This window comes from Pinus tabuliformis, chromosome X (assembly GCF_031772625.1).
Source record: "Pinus tabuliformis cultivar Carrire ecotype Pingquan chromosome X, CPIR1, whole genome shotgun sequence".
In the NCBI taxonomy this organism is placed as follows: domain Eukaryota; kingdom Viridiplantae; phylum Streptophyta; class Pinopsida; order Pinales; family Pinaceae; genus Pinus; species Pinus tabuliformis.
In genome coordinates this window covers 912,938,653-912,958,604 of record NC_142308.1, presented here as the reverse complement: position 1 = coordinate 912,958,604, position 19,952 = coordinate 912,938,653, and positions in this window count along the sequence as shown.

Here is a 19,952-nt window from a genome sequence, read left to right as displayed (position 1 = left end):
GGTTTTTCATCAAGGGAGTCATGTGGAATAGGTTGAGGGGTAGCCCATGTGGGTAAGGAACTTGGTCATATACCACATTGGGATGGAGTTTCTAACTAGCGTCAGGAGGTACTGACGGGACTACCAAGGAGGAAATCTCTTCCACTAAAGGTGGTGGAGGATGCTCACTAGCTTAATCAACTTCCATAAGATCAGGTCACACCACCCAAGGAGCACGAGGTCTATGGGGTCCACAGGTGTTGGAAGAGATCATATTCATAGGATCTTTGGAAGAGGAAGAAGGAATGTCGCCTAGAGGTAATTAAGGAAAAACACCCATAAGGGATGAACTTTTGAATAGCCCTGCACCAATACTCTCATACTGACCAGGGTGATTTCCAACAAGTGGGACTGAGTTCCCCGTAGTGGAAAGTTGGATCTATGGCACGCAATATTCAAGCTTATCAATGGTAACAATCTTGCCTTCATGAGGAAAGAAAAGCACATGGAACACGAACAAGACACCTACGGTCATGCAATAAAACAAACTACAACCAAGGAGCAGGTTATAGTCCAAAGGGGCATTGATGATTTCAACATCGACATAAATAGTTTTTCCCCCTAACTCAATGGAAAACTTGGAAAGGACCCCCTTAGGCATAAAATTGTGTCCATCAAAGGCTTGAAGGGCAGTGTGGGATGTAGCGAGTGCTGGAGAGCCAAGAGGCTTACAACATTATTCTAACATGACACAAGTGGAAGAACCTTCATCCACCAAAGTGCAATGAATATTCTTATGGAAGACACGCATGATATTTTGAAAAGTGATCTAGTAGAAAATTCAAATAGAAGCCTTGTCATCATTAAACTCAATGAGGCTTGAGTCAGATAGATCTACTCCACCAATCGCAGAAAACAAGGCCTTGTAACAACTTTGCAAAACCTCCAGGGAAGTCATGGCACAAGGAGCTTGGGAAATATCTTCAACAATACTATAGTGCTAAGCAGCCCAAGAAAAAGGCTTGTATGATATCTTATGAATGACACCCTTAGGTGGGTGATAGACAAGGTCCACAATCTTATCCAATGTGAGAGGTCCAATGGAAGTAGGTGGAACGGGTGATTCGTTAGAAGAAGAACTCAACTTAGTAACATCATATGACTTAGCTCATGTGGTCTCATTAATGTCTTCTTTGCACATAAATATGGATGAACTATTGGTATGATTGAAAAAGGGCCCCTCATTTCCCCCTTGTGGAGGTGGAGGAGGCTAGGAAACCATTCGTTGTTGCAGTTGTGCAATAAATGGATGAGTTAAAATAGCAAGCTATTACGTAGATTTTGGTGGTGCAAGGAGCCTATGAACTTCATCCATTCGAGGGAATTCGTGAGTAAGACATTCACCTTGACAAATTTTACAAGGGAATTTAATCTTTCAACGATGCTCACTAGTTCCCCCTCCCTGATTCTGAGGGTTTGGTTGAGTTTCCTAAGAAGTTGATTTTTTCTGTTTATTCTTCTTTTTCTTTTTCCCACTAGTTTGTTGATTGCTCTTAGGTTGTGTGGACGTCACCGTAAGAAAATTGGTGGATTTCTCAAAAGAAGGTGATTTAGTAGAGCCAGACACACTTTTCAGGGCTTGCAATGTAACGATCAAGTGCCCAAGTTGAACAACAAGTTAGTTCACGAATCAGAAATGGACCCAATCACACCATAAATGTGTGGGCCGAGAGTAGGCTTTGGTGGCTCAATGGAAGGCATAGGGGCATTAGGAAGTACTCAATAAAGTGTGCCTAACTGTGAAAATCAAATTCAGTTTTCAAGCAGCTAAAATATCTTGTTCTTTAGTGACAACCCTAAACATGGACACATATTTGGAAATCTGAGGTCCTAAAGGTTGAATGAACCATTTGCATTAAATCTCATAGGAAATCTTGGTTCTCACCAACCTCTTGCAACGACGCCATTCGTGAATATGATCAAAAATAAATGTGGCATCATCTTATTTAAAGTTTGACAAGAGATCAAAATCGTTATTGTACAAATTGAACGTGTGTCAAAAAGGTTTGGGCTAATGATGAAAAGTCACTGTAGGATGTTGTGTCCAATTCGATGTACCATTTGGCAGCATCCTTAGTCAAAGTTCGTTGGAACAAGCAAAGTTTAACCGAATCATCCACTAAAGGGTTGGATGAAAACCATAGGTGATACGTGGTGATGTAAGTAGACAAATTCTCCTCATGATCCTTCAAATTTGGGTATGTCGGAAGGCAATTTTGCAGACATAGGTGGCCACCAGGGATCATTTCTAATGGGGTCATTGGTCAACTTAGCCAAATCTGGTAAATTAAGAGAATATAGAAATGGATTATGAAGTTGACTGAATGAGTCATAAGCAGGAGAACTACCTGACCAACCTTGAGGTCCCCCCATATAAGGGTTTTGATGTAGCGGTTGTTGACCTTGGTAAGGATTCATCCAAACATATAAATCATGTGGGCCAGCATAACTGCTAAAAGGAGTTTTCCCTCTAGGGAAAGTGACCCCAGAGAGCAATGGACCCCAGAGAGCATGGCTACTAACAGGGTTGTACCTAGGAGGATAAGATGAACTAGCCTATGCAGTAGCACCGACATAAGGAGAATAACTCATAGAGGTGACGGTATTAACACCAAGGTTGCCCCCTGGTAAACTAGCCACTCTAGGAAAAGTGTTGGAAGGTGGCGCCCCTCCAAATAATGAACTGTACCAATCTTGTGACATACTAGAAGTAGGGTTTCCCCCAGACTAACTAGGAATAAATTATGATCCTCCCTGCACATTTCCAGAAGTAACCACACATAACAAAGGAACAAGAATCATTGGTTGAGAAAAGCTAGGTGAAAAGGCTCCTGACCCTACTGTCTAACTAGGATGAATAACCATGGTTGGCATAGATGACGGAGTAGGCATGGAAACATTCAGGAAATTTATGGGAGATATAGATGAAACTTGTGGGATGCCCCAAGAAGATGTAAGAGGTGTAGACGAAGGAGTAGGTATGACCCCACTAAGAGGTGAAAATGATGACATGGCAATTAAGACTAACAATGGAGAACGTAAAAAGGTCTTAGACTCCTCCATAGGTTAGACAATGGAAAAGGGAATGTGAGTATAGGTAGGTGTAGAACTATCAAGGTTCAACAACAACAACTTAGGTCTTAGTGGATCGATCAAGGGTGGATGGGCAGGAGCAGCAAAATCGTCTGCCAAAGTTTCGATAGAAATCAGATCACTACCAAAAGGACTAGGTATAGATTCCAAAACTATGTGTTGGTTAGGGTCTTGAGCACCGACATGGACTATCCATGTAGGAGTGACAAGTCCACCTACTTCAGGAGGTAAATTGTGAAGACGACGTGACTGACGACGATTATATTCAACCAAGATGAAAAATTATAAATTAACACAATTAAGATAGTGCAAACACCCTAAGTCCAAGACTACTGACTCAGACCAAAAAACACACACTATAAACATACTAAAAGATAGTCAAATGCAAACCAAAATACAAATAAGTTGGCATTGGGACAATTATACTAGCACCTGCTTCCCCTCCCTTTTAGCTGCGAACTCGGTCCAAGTGCCCTTATTAGTCGTGCCGCACCCCACGATAGGACTGAGAGAGTATGACTAATATTCATCCCAAGTACAGAGAAGACGACCCTGACCCTTCACTTGTGTATGAAGCCTAAAATATAGGCCACTATGATTACCACCAACAATAACACCTCTTATGGGGATAGTCGCAGGCCAAATTCACATGCAAGGGCAGGATACTTAACCCAGAGATCTAAGACCGAAACCCCCTTGAGAGTTGCCTCCCAAATGGCCCCCAAGTGCTACAGAAAAATGCTAATAACATTGTTTGTTGCGCCAAGAGGTGCATTCTACAACCCAGTATGACCCCAATGTGTAAGTATGTCATGTGCTCAACAAATAATAAATGAACTTTTGGCTAATGTCAGCCAAAACATTAGCTTGAATCTTAAACTATATATAACTTTAATCTTTATATTATATATAGCTTTTTACTAAGATTAATTATTAAAATATAACTATGTATTGTTATATACAATTTTAATGGATAATAAATTATCTCATGCTTATCATATACGTGAATTTGAATGGATCATAAATTTTCCTTTAACAAAAAATGTTACTACATTAAAATTCCAAATTAGGTAAAATTTTAAACAATTTCACTCTTTACTAAAGCCAATACCAGTTCTTAAATCAAAAGAAAAAGTTAATTCAACACAAAGAATCAAAAATCTTGGTCCAAAATATTTTAATATTTTTTTTAATTAAATATTTGTAAAATAAATATTTAAAAGGAAAAAGCATATCCTATGGATATATTAAAATATTTAAAGACGAATATTTTCACATCAAAGTTGCAATATTTGAAAATATTAATTTGAAGTAGTTTTATTATAAATTTTGTTACCATTCCATGTAAAAAAACATTAAATCTAATATTAATATTAATATATTATAATATTATTAAATTTAATAAATTTCAATTAATACAATATTAAATTTAATGTAATATCCAATTTTTCATATTACAAGATATATTAATATATCATGATATATATTAACTTTAGATATATATGGAGGGAAGAACAAAAACATAGAGTGATAGAGGTGGAGAGAGAGGGAGTGACAAGGGAGAGATGGAGACAAAATGAAGGAGAGGAGGGAGGAGGATTGAAGAGAGAGAGAAAGAGAGTAGTGAGAGAGGGAGAGAATGTAAGTGAGAGAGAGAGGGATAAACAAATATGGAGGGGGGAGAGATGGGGATAGAGAGGAGGAGAGAGGCAGGGCGATAGTGACAAGGTTGGATGGTAGAGAGAGAGAGAGAGAGAGAGAGATGGGGGGAGAGAGGGAGGTATGAGAGAAAGGAAGAGAGGGGAAGGACCAGAGAGAGGACTTGAGACAGAGGAGAAGAGAAGGAGGGGCGAAGAGATGGAGTTTGAGGGGGAGATAGGGAGTGAAGAAGAAAGACATAGAGAGAGAGGGAGTGACAAACGAGAGATGGATAGAGTGTGTGTAAGTTTTGGGGTGAGATAGAGAGATAAATAAAGAGGGATGGAAGGAAGGGGGAGATAAGGAGAGAGGAGAGAAGGAGGGATATATTGACAGAGTTGGAGGGCGAAGAGAGAGGGGGGTGAGATAGAGGGAGGTGGGAAAGAAAGGGAGAGAGAAGGAAGAGAGAGAGGACGTGAGAGAGAGAAGGAGAGATGGAGGGAGATAGATATGGAGTTGGAGGGGTAGAGAGAGGGAGGTAAAATGAAAGACATAGAGAGAGAAAAGTGGAGAGAGAGAGAGAGGGAGTGATAAGGGAGATAGAGAGAGGGAGAGGGGAGGGTAGGAGGGAAGATAGATATAAGGGGGAGAAATGGAGAGAAGGAGAAGAGAGAGGGAGAGGGAGGGGGGGGAGGGAGAGATAGCTAGATATGGATAAAGAGTGTGTATGTTTTGGGGGTGATATAGAGAGACAAAGGAGAGGTAGAAGGAGATAAAGATATAGATGGGAGGTGGAGAGAGGGAAGAAGAGAGAGATAGAGAGAGGGAAGGAGGGAGGCAGAGATATATAGATATGGAAGAGAGAGAGAGAGTTTGGAGGGAGGAGATAGAGAGATAAAGAAGGAGAGATGGAGGGAGATAAAGATATAGATGGAGGGGGAGAGAGGGAATAAGATTTCTTGCACTAGATGCATTGATTTCAGTGTAGATAATGATTTCTATTCCTATTTTATTTTTTGCATTAGATGAATTGATTTCAGTGTATATGTTGATTTTTAATTATATTTGATTGCCTGCACTAGATGCATTGGTTTCAGTGTAGATGTTGATTTCTAATCCTATTTGATTACTTTATCTAGATGCATTGATTTCAGCGTAGATGTTGATTTCTAATCTTATTTGATTGCTTACACTAGATGCATTGATTTAAGTGTAGATGTTGATTTCTAATCTTATTTGATTGCTTGCATTAGATGCATTGATTTTGTGTAGATGTTGTTTTTTAATCCTATTTGATTGCTTGCATTAGATGGATTAGATATTATTAATCTTGAAGCTCTTTATATGGAGGGGGGGGAGAGGAAGAAGATTTCTTTCACTAGATGCATCGATTTCAGTGTAGATGATGATTTCTAATCCTATTTGATTGCTTGCACTAGATGCATTAATTTCAATGTAGATGTTGATTTCTAATTATATCTTACTGTTTGCACTAAATTCATTGATTTCAGTGTAGATGATGATTTATAATCCTATTTTATCGCTTGCACTAGATGCATTAATTTCAGTGTAGATGTTGATTTCTAATTATATCTTATTGTTTGCACTAAATGCATTGATTTCAATGTATATTTGGATTTCTAATCTTGTTTGATTGTTTTCACTATATGCATTAATTTCAGTGTAGATGTTGACTTCTAATTATATCTTATTGTTTGCACTAAATGCATTGATTTCAGTGTGGATGTAAATTCCTAATCCTATTTGATTTCTTACACTAGATGCATTGATTTCAGTGTAGATGTTGACCTCTAATCTCATTTGATTGCTTGCACTAGATGCATTGATTTCAGTGTATATGTTGTTTTCTAATCCTATTTGATTGCTTGCATTAGATGTTGTTAATCTTGAGGATGTAGATTATTAAAAAATAATTTTCAAGATATATTTAGTATTACTGAGAGGAACACTATTAAAAATTAATTAGTTGTCAAAATTTGTGACACCTAGACTTAAAATTAAATAGATATGCAAAATCAATCCTCCTACAAAGTGCAAATTAATCCTTCACAAGATCGTCTCCCTTCTTCATCACCAAATAATTACTAATAAACAAGTATATATATTCAAAACAAAACTACATATATTCAAAATTACTAATAGATAATTGCATATTACTGATGTATTCAAAAGTTTTATAAGAGGAAAAGATATATTTATAAACATTCAAAATAAATCAAAATATTATTGAAGGAGATAACAATGTAAACTTTGAAACGGGAACTGATACTGTTACCTGTTTCGTAGAGATAGCAAAAAAGTGACCCATATTTGAAAAGGGGTGATGCAGAACACATGTTTTTTTTAGAGCATAGTTTTGGCACTTTAATTTTCTTTATGTACATTGTGTTTTAGAATGGTAGTGATTTTCATGCTGATTTTAAAAAGTGGTAATTCTGCATCAGGCCTTTTTTTAAAAGACCATTTTTTTGACTTTAAATTTTCTAATGTATGAAATGTAAATAATTATTTTCTAAATTTAATAATTTTTGAAGTGGTATTCTTCTTCATATTTTCTTGTTTTTATTTTAATTTTTTTTTGTAGTGAGGATTTTAATTTAAAGAAGAAGGTCGATATTTTGAATTTTCGATATTCTACATATTTATACATCATTAATTAATTTTTAAATCCACATGAAATAATTGTCTCTAAAAAACAATAATTTTTAACAATTGACATAAAAATAATCATTTTTAACATAAATATAACTAAAAAACTACACGTTTTGATAATTTTTTGCTAGAAATGACATGTCAAAATCACAATTTTTTACAGGAAAAATTTAACTAAAAATGGTTAAATAATAGTTTTATATGAATTTCATGTAAAAAAAAATAATAATCACTGTTTTTTTCAAAAAATAATGATTAACATAAAAATTAATGTGAAAATCACATAATACAAATATTGAACGCATAACAACCTTAATTGAGTGCTTATTCTTCTCATAAAATGTCAAAGTCAAAACATTACAAGTATAACTAATTAATAGTTCAAAAAAATGAGCTTGATTTCCAAGCATAACTTAAATTTAATCAACAATCTCACGTAATCCAAACTCTTCGTCCTCTAAAGTTTTATCATTGTCTTCTTCCACAATATTTTTTGCTTCATTTTGCTCATTTTCCTCTTCTAATGGATCTTTGATGTCTACGAATCTCCCAATGTATGCCTTTCAAATCATTTCCTGTAATGGTGGTTAGGGTTCCTTTGCCTTTTTTGCCATATGTGATTCACTAAAGTCCCCTTTCTGCAACTCAATTTCTTGCATTACATTTGGAAGAAATTGAAGACCATTAATTCTTTGCTGAATAAAATTGCACTGTATTGGATCTTTTTCAATGGCAATGCAATTTTTTCCTTTTTGAAGACAACATGCTAGTGTTGTACCTAGTTATCAAGCACAAAAGAAATAATGAAGTAAATTAGTACAATGACATATAAATTAAGAAATAACATATTGAAATTCAATTCCATATAATAAAACTTACCTGAGGCAGAAAATAAATCCAAAACCCAATCTCCTTCATTTAAACATATGTCTATAAGATAGTTAATCAATAACTGTAGTTCTTGATAAATGTTAACTATCTCTCCTTTTGCTTATTTGTCTTCATATGTTAGTTTTTTCACAACAACATCATAAGTCAGTATTTGACTATGACTCTTTCCATCTACCCAATTAAAAACCATAGACATATAGCTATCATCTTTTGCCCAACTATTAATATGGATGAACTCACAATCATTTATAAATAGTTGATCTTCACGGTTAAGAAGATTTGACTTTTGCCTGTAACATGAAATAGTTAAAGTTCAATTAACTTGTACATAAATGAATTTTTTAACATTAATCAAATATACATTTTAAACGTCTTACCATGTAAGCTACATCCTTGAATTTGATTTCCCCTTGAAACTTGACAATAGCAATAACCTCGACCGCCCAACGGCCCATGGGGGTGGAATCGCCCTGCCACCCCCACAGGTCGTTGGGCCGCCGGGGTGGGGAGGAGGGTAGGGTGATTCCCGGAATCACCCCGCCACCTCCGCGGGCCATTGAGCCGTCGGGGTGGGGCGGAGGGCAAGGTGATTCCCAAAATCACCTCACCACCCCCACCAGCCATTGGGCCACCGAGGTGGGGCAGAGGGCGGGGTGATTCCCGCAATCACCCCACCACCCCTGTAAGCCATTGGGTCGCCGAGGTGGGGTAGAGGGCAGGGTGATTCCCAAAAATCACCCTGCCACCCCGGCAATTCGTTGGGTCGTCGGTATGGGGAAAAGGGCAGGGTGATTCCCGGAATCACCCCGCCATCCCCGTGGGCCATTGGGCCGTCGAGGTGGGGCAGATGGCAAGCTGATTCCTAAAATCAACCCGTCATCCCTGCGGGCCGTTGGGCTACTGGGGTGGGGCAAAGGACAAGGTGATTCCTGAAATCACCCTGCCACCCTCGCGAGCCGTTGGGCCGCCGGGGTGGGGCGAAGGGCGGGGTGATTCCCAGAATCACCCCGCCAACCCCGAGAGTTGTTGGACCATCGGGTTGGGGTGGAGGGTGGGGTGATTCCCAGAATCACCCGGCCACCCCCGCGATTTGTTGGGTCACCAGGGTGGGGCAGAGGGCAGGGTGATTCCCAGAATCACCCCGCTATCCCCGCGGGACATTGGGCCACCGAGGTGGGGCAGAGGTCGGGGTGATTTCGGCGGGTTGATTCCCAGAATCACCCCGCCACCCCCGCGAGCTATTGGGCCGCCGCGGTGGGGCAGAGGGCGAGGTGATTCCCGGAATCATTCTACCACGCCCGCGGGCCATTAGGCCGCCGGGGTGGGGCGGACAGCGGGGTGATTCTCAAAATCACCTCGCGACGCGCCACGGGCCGTTGGGCCGCCGAGGTGGGGCGGAGGGCAGGGTGATTCCTGGAATCACACCGCCACCCACACGGGCCATTGGGCCGATGAGGTGGGGCGGAGGGTGGGGTGATTCCCATAATGAACCCACCACCCCCACGCATCGTTAGGCCCCCAAGGTGGGGAAGAGGACAGGGTGATAGCCTTTAGTCTCTACTCCCTCTACATCTTCTTAGATGACATAGAAGATGGGGCTCATTGTTAGTCGCTCATGGCAATGAGTCCTTAAAACATGTTGAGCAGGTATGACAGATGGTGCAGGGATGGTTTGGCATCAGCATCATGACATGTTGCAGATAGGATGGATTTTCCATGGACCTAAGCATGGGAGAGATTCTTGGTGAGTCCAGGATGTGGCAGAGTCTGAGAAATATTGGTGTAGACATAAGGATGGACATTCTTATGATTTGAGTGTGGCAGTTGGATTGATCACCCGACTAGTTCAAGTCATGAGGGCTAGTAGTGTACCAGAGAGATGTTGGCATTATGTTGGAGTATCTAACAACAGTTCACAAGATGGGACGACACATGGTGGAAGCAGTTGTTTTACATATGTTGCAGAGATGTTTGCAGTGTATGGACTAGTTGATATCATGGACTGAGGATGAGATGATTATCTTGATGAGATGATGATCTTGGTGGCAGAGGGTTACCGGGATGGTATATTGTCGAGGACGACAATAACTTCAGGTGGAGGAGGATGTAAGGGCCTGCAGCCCGTGCGATGGGCAGGACGCACATCCCGTGCAAAGTTGGTGAGCTGTGGCTAAGGCAAACGAGCGTGTGGTGTGAAAATGCACGTGGGAGAAGTCTTGGTCGTGAGTTTATACGGTGGGGACGAGCTGGGTGAGTCACCCACGAGCCGACCGAATGTTGGTGAAGTGTTGGGGGAGATGAGGGGGTGGTCTTGTGTGATGGGCGGGCCAACCCACCTCATGGGCAAGCTAAACGCAAAGATGGAGGTCGGTTGCACGATGGAAGGAAGGTCGGTCGGTTAGCATGACCACGCCTCACAACTATATAACTAGGCAGATGAGAGGTGGACGAAAGGCATCGAACAATCGAACAAGTCATTCGATCAAGGGACGAGCTTGAGCATCTTTGGAGGGTGCAAGGTGCAGGTTATAGCGTGGAGGAGAAGGCGTAGAGGCACAGGTCAAATCGTAAGTTGATGCGCCCGCCTGCCGGGCAGACTCGCACGAGCTGCATGAGTTGTGGTAAACGGGTTTGGTAGGCAGGCCGCACAAAGGCGCACCCGCCGGGTGAACACGGTTGGTATCACGGGTGGAGGAGCACACGAAGGCGCGCCTGCCCGCGGTTGGTGATACGAGTGGAGGGTTGCACGAGGTGCTCGCCCGTCGGTTGAAGGCACGGGTAGAGGGTTGCACGAGGCGCCCGCTCGTCGATTGAATGTGTGGGTGGAGGGCTGCACGAAGGCGCCCGCCGTCGGTTGGTGAACTCGGGTGGAGGGTGCACGAAGGCGCCTGCCTGTCGATGAACTCGGGTGGAGGGTTGTATGAAGGCGCCTGCCCAACGATGAAACGAACTCGAGTGAGGGGTGAAACGAAGGCGCCCACTGGCGGTGAATGGTTTGTGTGAGGCTGCACAGAGGTGCTGCCCGACGGTTGAACAAGTGGAAATTTGGCTAAGTGTGGATTGTGAGAGTGACCACCGTGCAAGGCATGCACAAGGTGGGCAGCTCATGGGCAAGACACGAAGTCTGAAATTTTTCTCAGTATAAAACTTTGGTTTGCCAAGGTATACTTGTATTTTTATGAAAGATTGAAATATATATTGAAATTGGGCAGACTCTTACCCAGGGAGTTGCCCCTCCCTTTATACTGTTGAAATTGTGTTATTTATGTGTAATTGATGTGGATAATGAATGTGTATTAGTATAAAGGCTAATAATAATACTTGGTGAAGAAAAATAAACTAAGTATCGAATGTTAAGGCGTAGTCCATGAACATAAGTATTGGTGAAAAGAAAGTGTTCAGTGGTGCCGCACCTCGCTATAAGCGGTTGAAAGACTACCGCAGGTGTAGGGGCATGACAACTAAGGTGGGGCGGAGGTTGTCCGTAATCCTCCATCCCACGCCAGCAGCCCAACTGCCCGCGGGGGTGGCGGGGTGATTCCGAACAACCCTCCGCTCCACCCCGGTGGCCCAACGACCCGCGGGGGTGGCAAGGTGATTTCGGGGTAATAGAATTTTAATGTATTTTAGATCCCATTATTTTACTTTTATGGTCATTACTAAAATATGTTGAATTTATACTTAGGAAAGAAAAATGTTATTCTACCAAAAATATTAGTGTGATTTTTTCCTCATAAAAACAACTGTTTTTTTGCACATAAAAATTCGGTTTTACTAACATTTTTTTAAAATGTTGAAAATTGGCCCTAAAAAAAACCATCATTCCAGTATCAACACTTTTCGTTTTCAAGGTGTTTTTTGCACGAAAATTTCATTTTCATTTCCATTTTTAAAACATGTTCAAAATTGACCCTAAAAAAAATCATCATTCCAGTATACACACTTTTCGTTTTTAGCACTGTTTTTTATGTTTTTTCGGGGTTTTTTGGCCAGAGTTTCCGTTTTGAGTTTATGGTTCCTGTTTCAAATTTTACATTGTTAGATGTGATAATTGTTTGGAGAAACAAATAATGTAAATATTTTATAAATTTAACCACTCATTAAAAAAAATAAAAAAATACATTATATCTTGACTTTACAAAATATAACATAGACAAAAAACAAATCATCAAAATATTCTTGAAGAAAATAAATTATTTCAAACATTAGCAAAGAAACAAATTATTTCAAGAGAAACCTTGACGCGTTAAATTATTAAAACTACTCTTCAAGATATATTTAACAATACCTGGAGGGACACTATTAAGAATTAATTAGTTGTCAAAAGTTGTGATACCTAAAATTAAATGAAATAGATGTGCAATATCAATCCTCCTGCAAACTATTGAGAAGATTGTCTCCCTCCTTCATCACCAAATTACTAATAGATAATTACATACATATAAAAATATAACACAATTGTAACATTCACAAACATTACCATCCAAATCCAAACACATAAATACACAAACCACTCAAAGCATCCAAATGCATGCGTATAAACCATTCAAAGTAAGCAACACAGACTAAATTAATGAAGAGCATGATATGGTCATGCCAAGGAAAGAAAAAATAATGTGAATTTTGAAGTTTATCTCAAACATATACATAATAATGATATTTTAAAAATGTGTCATTGTTGCCCTCAACTAAACCCAACTTAGATCCATCTAACACAGGATCTATCATTCACTGAGAGGGATCAAATCCCTCGAGGTGCAAACATTGCCTCAAGTTATATATTCCAAAAAGAATGTTTGCATCTCGAGGGTTTTGATCCCTCTCAGTGCATGATAGATCCAGTGTTAGATGGATCTAAGCTGGTATGCATACAAATTCTTTAATATTGCGCCACCCGAAACTAAGCGAAATGGGTCATGTCACCTCGCCCAACCCAAGTGTGACATCATGTTTAACCCTGTTGTTATAAGGGCTTCCCATACCCACTACTATAAGTGGATTTGTCTCCCTGCTGCAAGCTGCTAAGTTTATTTTGTAGTCTTGGAGCAGTTGACTCACACATCTATCTAGAACTGTTTGTTTGTTGCATGTTTGAGCATTGGGTTGGGACTTGATTATCTATTTATTGGCCATTTTTTCTCTTGTTTTTTGGTGTTCTTATTCGGGCACAAGATCATGGAGCAATACAAAATGTAATGTTGATATATACAGATCGATGGCACGATGCCACTATATGCATACCATAGATTAACGACCATATTATTGTGTCATGCCATAGGGATTAATACGCCCAACCAAGCCATTGTAATTTGTATATACGATCCACTGTGATCCTTATAAACCTTGATGTGAAACCCTGTAGTGAGCCATTGAACCACATATCCAAGATTGTGAGTTTTTGAGATAGATTGTGAGCTTTCAAACCTTAGTACGGAGAGGCAAAATCAAGCAAGCCTTCACATAGGTTAAAGACAAGACATCGTACTATATAAGCTGAAGATCCAAACCATAAATCATACACATTGAGCCTGCAAGCTAAATTGTAGAGTGAGTCTCTATTGAACCATAGAGAGGTAAGTCTGAACCTCATGTCATCTGTAATTAAGTCACAGAAAAGTAGGATCTAAGTTTTGTATGAGCTAAAATTCATATAAAACATATTCATCGAGCTTCTGTTGACCAATGTGAGCTACAATGAATTATATTTTTTCATATGGAGCTTGAATTCTTCATAAACTAGAACGAACTTATCATAGAAATGCCAACAAAATGTGATCTCCAAACCTCCTTCTTCAAATTGCCTTAGATTTGATACCATGTAGGAAAATCGGGAGGCTTTACAATTAGATTAGATTTTCCTTTCTTTGATAACTGCATGTGAAATTTGTTAGTTTCTTATTTATTTAATTATGTTCTTCTTCATCAAGCAATTATCAAAACATAAAAATGAAGATCACAAGAAAATAGAGAACACAAGATATAGGCTCCAAGCCAGGGAAAAACCAATCCAAGGGGAAACCCATAAAATTATCTTCTTATATAAATAGACCAAATGAGATATCCAAGACCCATTACCAAAAAAAATTCACCTCTAGATGTCAAGTCAAGTCTTCCTTCTTTCCAACATATCCATCAACAAGAGATGTACCAAGGTGGAACTTCCACAAATTCTAGCTCAAGAAGAAATCTTCTCTTTCAAACTTTGGCTCTCCACTTCTTCTCTACCCTCTTTGCAATATTTTAGACCATAATCCATCAAGTGTGTGTATCCAAATGAGCTCCATCTTCCCTCTATTTACATTGTTCAAAGGGGTGCGAATAGACATGTCCATTGGGATAGGGCTGACTTGATAGGTAGGCTGACTTGGCACCTAGAATGGTTTGTGACCCAAAAATACATATTTAAAAATTCTTTTTTTTCTTTTTCTTTACAATAGGTCCAAATAGGAATTTGACTCTTTTGACTCAAAAAACTAGAATCATGAAGAACATGTTTATCTAGAAAAATAATAATAACAATGTTTCTTTTTCTTTTCTTTTTCTTTTTACATAAAATAAATAATAGTACAAATTATGAAGACCAAAACTAGTTACACTCTGCAACAAAAAACTTGAACTAAAATAAGATCAAGATCCTAATATCTTATAACAGAGGACAATATCTCCAAGGAGCTTTTTTATTTTGGTAAATAAGTTGGGATTAAGAGGGAGATGATAGTCCCTTACAATCCACAAAAAAATGGAGTTTATGAAAGAAAGAATAGAACCATTGAAGAATTTGTTAATGCAATGATGCATGATCAAGACCTGGTTATGTTTCTATGGAGAGAAGCATCCATGATAGTTGTCTACATTCAAAATAAAAGTCCTCATCTAATTTTGGAAGAGAAGACTCCTAAAGAAGTGTTCACCGGACAAAAACCCCAGTTTGTTCATTTGAAAATATTTTCTTATCGTATTTATATTCATGTACCTAACGATAAGGAAAAAAAGTTAGAGCCTTCAAGAAATAAAGGGATATTTGTTGGTTATAGTTAATCATCAAAGGAATATAGAATATGAGTTAGAAAGGATGTGACCTCTGATGAGAATGTGGCTTAATGGAAATCTAAGGAATTTTCCATGGATTTTGATGAGGAAAAAGAACATGAAGCTCCCAGGGAAGAAGGATATGGTCCATAAAATCCTTCAGAACATATTGTTGATCATCAAGAAGAGCCAAAAGGGTTGAGTGAATAAGTGGAACTAGTTGTTGTTCCTAAAATCAAGAAAAGGCCAACTTGTTTGAGATCCACTTTGCAAGAAGTCGAAGGACATGCAACACCACGAGAAACCTTCAAGGAAAGAAAGAGACAAAAAAGGTATTTTGGTTATTAAACATTAATGACTAATATTATTGATTCTAAAACTTACACTTGTGAAGAAGCAACTAGCTAGAAAGTTTGGAAGGATGCGATGGTGGAAGAATACCAATTGATTATGAAGAATGATCTATGGGAGATTATGCCAAGACTTGAAGGAAAGTAAATTATTTCCTCCAAATGGGTATACAATATCAAGAATGCAGTGGATGGAAATATTGACAAATACAATCCAAGATTTGTGGCTAGAGGATTCTCCTAGAAAGAGGGAGATGACTATGATGAGAATTTTTCCCTGGTAACCAGTTATACTACCATTAGATCTATCATTTCTATTGCATCTTATATGGGTTGGAATTTGCATCAAATGGATTTAAAGCCTGCTTTTCTTAATGGTGTAATTTAAAAACACGTGTACATAGAGCAACCTCAAGATTTTGAGGTCCATGGAAGAGAGTCTCACGTTGGCAGGTTGAAGATATCCTTGTATGGACTTAAGCAAGCAATGAGAGCCTGGAATACATGAATTGATAGTTATCTCACAAAAATTGGTTTCTCCAAGAGTGATGTTGATCCAAACTTGTACTTCAATGTTGAGAAAAATGAACTTGTGATTCTAGTATTATAATTAGATGACTTATTTCTTACAGTTGTGGAGCATATCATTATTCGAAGTAAGAGGTAGCTAGCTTTTGAATTTGATATGAAGGATCTTTTGTGATTCTTTTCAATTATGGAAGTTGTGTCCTCAAGGTAGTGATATCTTCCTTGAGATAATTCTCCTTTTCATCACAAATCTACAATTTCTTCTCGTGCTCCTTACATGCATCAGTGGGTCTGCCAATTTCACTAGAAATTTCTTGAACAACAACTAATGCAGATTCATATTAAACATACTAGCAATGGGGGAGAAAACATAGCATGTCGCAACAAAAGCTTGATTCGAGGCATCAGCAGGACACACTTGCGCTGCTGGGTGATGCGGGGCCAGAATTTGTGTAGGCAACCGATTTATCTATCCATCGTAGTGACATAATTTGCCGTAATTCACACTCAAGCTAGGTAGGCATGAGTAGACTGGTGTACCAGATGAGTTATGATAGGTGGGATGGCTTGATTCACTAGGTAGGTAAGAAAGTAAGCTAAGAAGTAGTAAGAGGGGTGGGAAGGAACTAGGCTATTCAAATAAAATCATCATTTTCTTCACTAACCAAATCTGAATCATCATCACCACTTCTATGAAAAAAAAATATAACTCATAAGTAAATCATTGTGTATTATACCTTTAGATTTGTTGTCCTCTTGCACAACTAGTTTAATTGTAGCTTCCTTCTTCACGAATCTCTTCTTATTCTTCTTCTTTTTACTACTCTTCTCAACCTATTCATCACTATTGTTGCAACTTTCTCCATATATCATATGCAATTTGTCCCAAACCTCCTTGGCATATTTTAAATCTCCAACTTTCTCTAGGTCTACATTATCAAGATTTTTTAGAATGATTCACCTTGCTTGAACATTTTGCTTCATTTCTTCAGATGAAGGAGAATCCTAATTATATACTTCACATATCAATCTCAAGAAGTTGTAACCACAAGAAAATAATTTATATTTCACACTTTCTTGCCATACCTTACAATTTGTAGCAATGAGAACAAGTATTCCTTGAGAAGTCATTCTGAATTTATTTTTTTCAAATTTTCGCCAACAAATCCCAAATCTACTCCCCAACGATAAAGTTGAAACTACGAGACTCACTATGATACCAGTTGTTGGAAACCTTGAGCACTACTAAGAGGGGGGGTGAATCAGCAGTGTGATCTATATACAATTTTTATCAATTTTAACTTCTCAACTGAATCACACATGTTATTGAAACACCTCACAATATGTTAGTCGTCAATGCATGTGAATAAACAATAAAAATATAACCATGTACGAATCTAAACCAAAAAATCAATGATACCAATAATGAACAACACATAAAATCATAAACACAACATCACACATGAGACACAAGATATCTGGTAGAAACCCTTCCGGGAGAAAAACCACCCTTATTGTTGATGCATTTCTCTAAATCTCTATTATGTCAAGCAATGGTATCTTACATATATTTTATGACTCCCATTAGCTAGGATACTCGCCCTCATATAAAATCAACTGACCCCCATCATCCAGGAGACTCAATTCTACTAATCAAATCGGAAGACTATGTTCTCAGATGGATGTATAGAAAACCATATGTTGAAAGACACCACAATCAACGATCCTCACCTAACTTCGGTTGGATAGAGAAATTGTTCCTTTCACCAATGCTACGGAATCATTGCTCCATTATGGTGAATTCACTGCTTCTGTACTCTATGTGGACCTTATTTCATATATTTTCACACTAGATCCAAGACGCTTTGCTCAACTATACTCAACTCTGCAATACAATCTCCAACAACAAGACACCATCAATAAAACAAACAAAATGTAGAAATTTTGAATAATTTAACACATATTCAATGGAGATTATCCTGATCATGTACTATTGTGGAATACATACACAATACATAATCTCCTCTACGTTGATCATCAATATAGCAGCATCAATAACAATAAAACATCAAGAGCATTCACACATTAACACAGTATGTAACCCGGGGAAAGCATCTCGCTAAAAACCCCACACTATCTTTATATTAATGATTGAGACCATGTAACATTACAAAGTACAATGCTTATCACAAGAAATCCAGTACCAGCTCCACCTGTTACACACAATACAGCTCAGATCTGATCTCCAAATCTATTCCACTGCTTGTTTGCCTCTCCAGCTCAATAACTGCTCAAAAATTGATGAGAATGGTTACCAAACTCGTATTTCACCTGCAAAGAATCACTCACACTGTGTTGGACGTGAGCACAGGCTACAATTCTTGATATTTGCCAATTCATTGGCATACTCAATCCCTCTGATTGTGCAAATCATCATGCACAACTATAGTCACAACTGATAGCAATCTGATCCTCTAACACCTGTCCCTGCTGAACTGAACATGCACTGACATGCAACTGAGTTAACTGATGTATTCTATAGTTGCATTATGAGTTAATAACTTGTGAATTAATTAATAACTAATTCACCCAACTCATCTCTAGTCTATTTGCCAGTTAGACTAAATACAACCAGTTTAACAAAGCTAAACTGAACACAACTCCATCAACTGCACCTCCAGTCCACTAAACTCAACTCACTTGAGTTCTAACTGAAGTCCTGCATGCAAATATTAGTCATCCCATAGGTAACCACGTATTTCCCTCTGGGATCTGCATGTACCACATCCGTAGCTCATCTTGAAGTGCTCCAAGAGAATAAGATCAAGTTTATAGTCCAAATATTATTATGAGACAATAATATTTGACTTTTCTATTTTTGACAGCCAGTCTAAAAATAGACTTTGATCACTCATACTGTGATCACTCACACTGTGGTCACCCACACTGTGATCACTCATGCTGTGGTCACCCACACTGTGATCATCTCTGCTGGGATCAAAAATAGAGCTTGCGCCATAATTTGCCTGCGGGCCCACTTAGTGAAGGCGACTCTTTTCACTAAGCTCCATCATCTTGTTGCAATCTCAACACTCCCTCTCGACAAGATATGGATTATCAGCAACCCCTATCCTGCCTCGGTGGTACTCGAATTTGCTCCTGGTGAGAGCCTTCGTCAGAATATCAGCATCCTGATCCTCCGTTGGAATGTATGAAAGCAACATGATCCTCCACTGCACACAATCTCTGATATGATGGTACCTGATGTCAATATGCTTAGATCTATCATGAAATACAGGATTAGTCGAGAGTTTAATACAACTCTGGTTATCACAGTAAATCACAGTAGGATCCAAATGAGAACCGAACAAACCAACCAGGATCTACCTCATCCATATAGCCTCGCATGCAGCCAAACTTGCTGCCATATACTCGGCCTCCACTGAACTGAGTGCCACGGATCTCTGCTGCCTGCTATACCAAGAAACTGTTGTCGATCCAATACTGAAGACCCCTCCTGATGTGCTCTTTCTGTCCGTTGGGCTCCCTGCCCAATCTGCATCCGTGAAGCCACATAGCTTCACCTCATCCTCCTGTCTGTACCATAAACCATATCCCGATGTGCCTCTCAAGTAGCACAATACATGCTTGCCCGCCTTCCAGAAGAGCTTGGTAGGCTTAACCATAGCTTGTGAAAGCTGGTTAACTGCA